The sequence below is a fragment of the Homarus americanus genome, unplaced genomic scaffold (assembly GCF_018991925.1).
Source record: "Homarus americanus isolate GMGI-L3 unplaced genomic scaffold, GMGI_Hamer_2.0 scaffold57980, whole genome shotgun sequence".
NCBI classification, from domain to species: domain Eukaryota; kingdom Metazoa; phylum Arthropoda; class Malacostraca; order Decapoda; family Nephropidae; genus Homarus; species Homarus americanus.
Window position 1 is genome coordinate 13,359,737 of NW_024716703.1, and position 6,046 is coordinate 13,365,782.

At 38.5% G+C, this 6,046-nt stretch overlaps 1 protein-coding gene across 6 annotated transcripts in view; it reads right to left on the reverse strand.

The window, feature by feature from the left end:
• LOC121858285 (U2 snRNP-associated SURP motif-containing protein-like) overlaps positions 1 to 4,096 on the reverse strand; it is a 68,904-nt gene extending 64,808 nt beyond the window's left edge. For 3 of the 6 annotated variants that reach the window (XM_042354610.1, XM_042354609.1, XM_042354605.1), the window contains exon 1: positions 3,924 to 4,093. The gene's annotated coding sequence lies outside the window, so the exon portion shown is untranslated. Of the gene's footprint in view, positions 1 to 3,923 lie in introns of all 6 variants that reach the window. The other 3 variants (XM_042354606.1, XM_042354607.1, XM_042354608.1) reach the window with 3 other exon arrangements.
• Positions 4,097 to 6,046: the final 1,950 nt, after the last annotated feature.

Genomic DNA, 6,046 nt, shown 5'->3' on the forward strand with positions numbered 1-6,046 from the left:
CAACTCCTTCTGGTGTTACTCTAAAAATACCTCCTACCTAACCAAAAACTGGACAAATTTCCACAGCTTAAATTATATTATGTAACAGAATGTTCTAAGTCTTGCTGAATTTCAACAAAGGTGGTCCATTACTCGGTACATGAAAGTGATACACCCCATTTCGTCACCAATATCAAATCCGTTTCGTCCCCACTAACAGACCGGTAGTCACTGGTATTAGTGACAAACTGTAAGTTATTATTTTACACGTGTATACAGATGACCCGAGAATTATTGTTATTATTATTATACATGAATATTAATTATTAATAGAGAAAACGATTAAAACATTGGTAAATATACAAAATACAGAACAAATGAAGGTGATTTCTTCTTCTTCAATGATTTGCAATTACAACTAGTTGCTGAGCACAAGCTAAAATCGTGCAAAAGAAAAGCAAATCATGACAAACAAGTTCGTCTCTGGAAGCTATGGGATGAATATGAAAAAAAATATCACCAGTTCTAATTTCCTAAAAAAGTGACAGTATCTTCTTCCAAGCTTGCATGAGTAATAACAATGTTTTTAGTTGTTTTTAAATTCTAGTCTTTCAAATATTAAGCGAAATGATTGCAGGCATAATAACAATGTTTTTATTTTTGTTTAATTTTAGTCAATGAGATGCTTGCATGAGTAATAATGTTCTTAAATTTTATTTTCGTCTTTAATAAATTGTCTCAGTGAGATGCTTGTATGATCCAAATGTATTGTTATGCTGAGGCATAATTTTGTAATAAAATTTTGTAAACTAGGTGTTTTTATTATTTTCTATCCCAAGCAACAGCTATTTTGGCAAATTTAGTGAAATTTTCGTGTATACAGGCATCCCCCGTGTTACAGCCCGGGTTATGGAATTTCGCTCTTACGGAATTTGTAAATTATGACCAATAATTTCGCGTTACGGCCCATAAATCCGACCTTACTGAAATTGGGGTAAATTTTAACAATTATATAAAATTATAATTTGTTTGGTGTGGATTTCTTGGTGTTTGCTGCCGTCAAGCGTGGCATCGCCACGAGGAGTCAGTCCATTGTTTACATCCAGTGTGCACGCATGTTTCTCGCCCCAGCAGTTGGATTTAACTTTTACAAACATACAGTAAGTACAGTATAGTGCATTACCCTTATTCAAGATGACTGGAATGAGGCCATCAAGTGGAAGTGACCGCAGTAGTGCAAAAACAAGTCGCAAAGGATATTAATTGGATATTAAGCTTGGTGTTTTAAGAAGGTATATCATAAATTATTTAATGTACTGTATTGTATGTGTTTATAAATGTTTATTTTCATTAATAAAAGTGCTTGAATTACTTTTTTGGGGCCGAAAAAATTCCTTAGGAACACATCTCCAGTTTTATAATGGAAGTCAATGGGAAAATAGGTTTCGCGTTACGGAATTTCGCGATACGGTCAATTTTCCAGGAACGGAACCCTTCCGTAACACAGGGGATACCTGTATATTGATGTTTTAATCATGTAAGAATTTTCTGGAATGTATTGCCCTTGAAATGGTGATGGGAATGAGAGGAGTGACGAAACGGATAAAAACAGTGGTGACGAAATGGGTAAAAAATAGGGCGATAAGAACATAAGAATGGAGGAAACTGCAGTGGGCCTATTGGCCTATACTGGGCAGTCCCATTTACACCCAACCCCTATCGCTCATATATCCATCCAACCTATGTTTGAAGCTATCCAGCGTATTTGAGTTAATGATGATGATTGGTAACTTGTTCCATTCATCCACTACTCTATTTCCAAACCAATGTTTACCTATTTCGCACCTAAATCTAAATTTGTCTAATTTATAACCATTGTTAGGAGTTCGCATCTGGTTGGATAGTTGGTGACGGAATGGGCACACCCCCATAAAAGATTACCGAAAACAAAATTAAGAAAGTTGCAATTTCTCCAAACTTCAATTAATGTTTAAGAAGTAAGAAACTTGAGTCAATTTATAGTAGAAGAAAATAACCGACATAGATATCGGCATAGGCAGCAACATAAGTAAATTTGCTGATGACATTATAATAGGATGTGTAATTAAATCTGACGAGGACTCTGCAAAACTACAGGAAGACCTAAACAAATTTTTCGAATGGTTGGAAAAATGGCAGATGAAATTCAATGTGAACAAATGTAAAGTACTCAGTATAGGAGATGTAAACAGGGAAACCAGTTACCAGATGAACAACGATGCCATTGTGGAATCCGACTGCGAGAGAGATTTAGGAGTAATGATAAGTAGGAATCTTAAGCCAAGTAAACAATGTGTTTTTGCTCGTAACAAGGCATTATAATAAAGTACTAGGGTTCACACAAAGGAGTGTTAGTTACAAGACTAGCGAGGTCATCTTAAAATTATACCTAGAGCTTGTGAGGCCTCACCTGGATTACACAGTTCAGTTCTGGTCACCGTATTACAGAATGGACATAGAATCCTTGGAAAGAATCCAGAGGAGAATGACAAGACTAATCCCGGGCATTAGGAACCTTGAGTACAGACAGGTTAAAGCATCTTAATTTGCACTCCCTCGAGAGACGTCGAGTGAGGGACGATATGATAGAGGTGTATAAATGAAAGTCTGGGTTAAACAAAGGGTTCATTACAAAGGTACTCAAACTATCCAACCAGGAGCAAACTCGTAACAATGGTTTTAAATTAGACAAATTTAGATTTCGGCGTGAAATAGGTAAACACTGGTTTGGAAACAGAGTAGTGGATGACTGGAACAAGTTACCAAATATCATCATTAACTCGAACACGCTGGATAGCTTCAAACATAGGTTGGATGCTTATATGAGCAATAGGGGTTGGGTATAAATGGGACTGCCCAGTATGGGTCAATAGGCCCGCTGCAGTTTCCTCCATTCTTATGTTCTTAATTAGATATAGGGTATTTAGGTAAATTTTCACTTGTTACCACCAAACGAAATCGAAGTGGAAACTATGTTTTTCCGATGGATTTTGATGTGTTATGAATGAATTTGACCTTCATTTCTGGCACAAACCAACGATTTCTCAGATAAGAACCCCCCCCCCCTTTCAGAATATAGAGATTTGCTATAAAAATCAAAGTAAATAATGTTCAAAATACATCAAAAATAGTTTTGAATCTAACCTAACCAGCCAGATAAATACTGGAAAAATCAAGAACAAGTATATAACTATAGGGCACAAATATCCGCCACACACAGCCACTGTCTGAGTAGAGAAGAGGCTATTGAGCTGGAGTCACAGGCGTGAGTCTCTTCCAGAAGATCATCTGTGAGTATCTGTGAGAAGAAGTGTCTTAGTAGTGTCAAAATTATCGATTGCAACTACAAAATTCCCGAAATTCATTTAGTGGCAAAAAGTGAATACAGAACTTTTTTTTTTTTTTACATTTTCACACAAAAGGGATTTTATCCTGTGAAACTACTGTACACCACATGTTTCACCAGGCTCTCACTGGACCATAGGTTGTTGTCGCATTAATTGAGACATATTGGCAAGTCTTGAGAAACTTCACTGTTTTATGCATATGTATACTTCATCTTGGGTATGTGTTAATGGGGGTATTAACGTAGCTGCTAAAACAGACTTACAGTCACCACGCTGAGGCAGATAATGAGGTAATAATTATGAGGAAATAATACGCCGGACGAACATGCTCCTCTCAAACCTCGTTACAATAATCTATTTATCGGCGTTAGTCGTCAGTTAGGCTTAAAATGCCAAGATCTATGGGTAATATATGATATACACTTCTCCATCATCAATACTGCCTGAAATCTACTTCAAATACGTCAATACAAGAACTTAGTTAAACAAGGCGAACAAAATCAATGGAACTTATGGTCACCACAACACTGAGCACAACACGTCATGGAAGACATTTACCTCATAACAAACCTTCTCTATCTCCACTGTGTACCTTATTATCACTAACTAGATGTGATTATCTTGAAAACCAAGTGTACTATGTCGTATTCTTCAAAAATTGTTTACATGGCGGTGCCCAACGCATCAGGACGCCATTTTACCGAGTCACGTGACCAGTGACAGCTGCTACCTTAGAGGCGCAACGCGAGAACCTCTTCATACAATATTAAGTTATTCTCCATGAATATATCCAAATACCAACAAAAGAATATCGATTTATAATCACCTTTTGTAATTAAAATAATCACAACCATGGATTATAAAAAAAATCATTCCCAGATGCGAACGTTATCGGTTTTCACCACTTTATGATGTGGTCATTATTTCGCCACTAGTCAGCCTGAGTCCTCCAAAACAGCCACAACTTGTTATGGACGGCCTCGACATTCCAAACAACGAAATAATTATAATATCGTTTTGTGGGTGCAAATTTTTGTCCACAAAGCGATGTGGCAATAGTTATGTTGCCAGAACGCCATCAAGGTTAGGTTAGGTTATGTTAGGTTACTTCAGATCGAGTTCTGGCAACATAACTATTGCCACATCGCTTTGTGGACAAAAATTTGCACCCACAAAACGATATTATAATTATTCCCTGATCTGGGATGTTGAGACCGTCCATGGATAAACTTAAACTCACTTGAGTTACCTGTCGAATACCAAATTACAGGTTACAAATTACTCCATACCAATAGGCAGATTAGGAAAGGAGGCGGGGTAGCAATCTGTTAGGGGTAATCTGAAGTGTGAAATCAATAAGGAAATTAAAAACTGAACAGAATACAGAAACAATTAGGATAGAATTAACCTATGGTAGGGAAAAATTAATCACATGAGTAATATATCGACCTTTTCATCTTGATAGAGTTAATGAGCGGCTTATTTGGGATGAAATGCACAGGGCATCCAGACATAGCAAAGTCTGTATAGTAGGCGACTTAAACTTTAGTAAAATAAATTGGACAGACCTTATGGGTAACTCAGAATCAGCGGATTTTCTTGGCACTGTTCAGGACTGTTTCCTAAGTTAACATTTAGCCGAACCCACCCGGGGTAATAATATATTCCATTTAGTTCTTTCTGTCAAACAGAGAAACTGGAGTGGTCCATGGAAGAATTGGCGAGGGCCAAGGAAGAAATTGAGAGGGCCACGTTGGAGAACCTGAAATTAAAGGAAGAGCTGGCGAGGTTAAAAGGGGAGGCTGGACAGGGAAAGCCAGTGTCTGACGAAAACTCAAGAGAGTGGAAGGTTGTGAGGAGTGGGAGGACAAAGCTGGTGGTGAAGAAGTACACCAAGGATAAGACAACAATGACAACAACAGCTAAGTGTACCAACCCGTTCAGTCCCCTGATAGACGAATTGGACGTTAGTACAGTCAGGGACAGGGATGACAAGGAAGGTATAAAAACTTTAATTGTTGGTGACTCACAGGTAAGGTACTTGGACAGGGTCTTTTGTGGTAAAAACAAAAATAGGATGAGGGTGTGTTTGCCAGGAGCTGGGGTGAGGGATATAATTGACAGGATGGACAATATCTTGTCTGGTAATGGGAACAAACCCATTATCTGCCTCAGTGCAGGAGGCAATGATATTGGCTGGTGTAGGAGCGAGGAGCTTCTTGATAAGTTCAAGGCAGCTATAGATCGTATTAGGTCTAAGGGAGGGATCCCTATCATATGCTGTGTCCTGCCTAGAAGGGGAGTTGGCAGTGAATGGTTGTCAAGGGCGGTTGGTGTCAACGACCGTCTTGACAGATATTGCAAGTCAGTATCTGTCCCATTCATTGACAACTGGGACAACTTCTACGGTAGAAGGGACCTTTATGCTAGGGATGGGGTGCACCTGTCTCGGGATGGGGTGGCAACCCTGGCTGGGTCTCTAGAGGGGGCAGTTCAAAGGATTTCTAAGTCTTTAAACTGCTAGGGGAACATATGGGCACGAGGGTGGGGGAAACTGCAGTGGGAGAGGGTAAACAAAGTAAAAGATTACAGGGAAATAGCGTTAGGAATGATGACAAAACTAAATTAAACAGGGAATTTAAAACTAAACGCGGTAAAGGGAGGACTCAGAACACGACTAA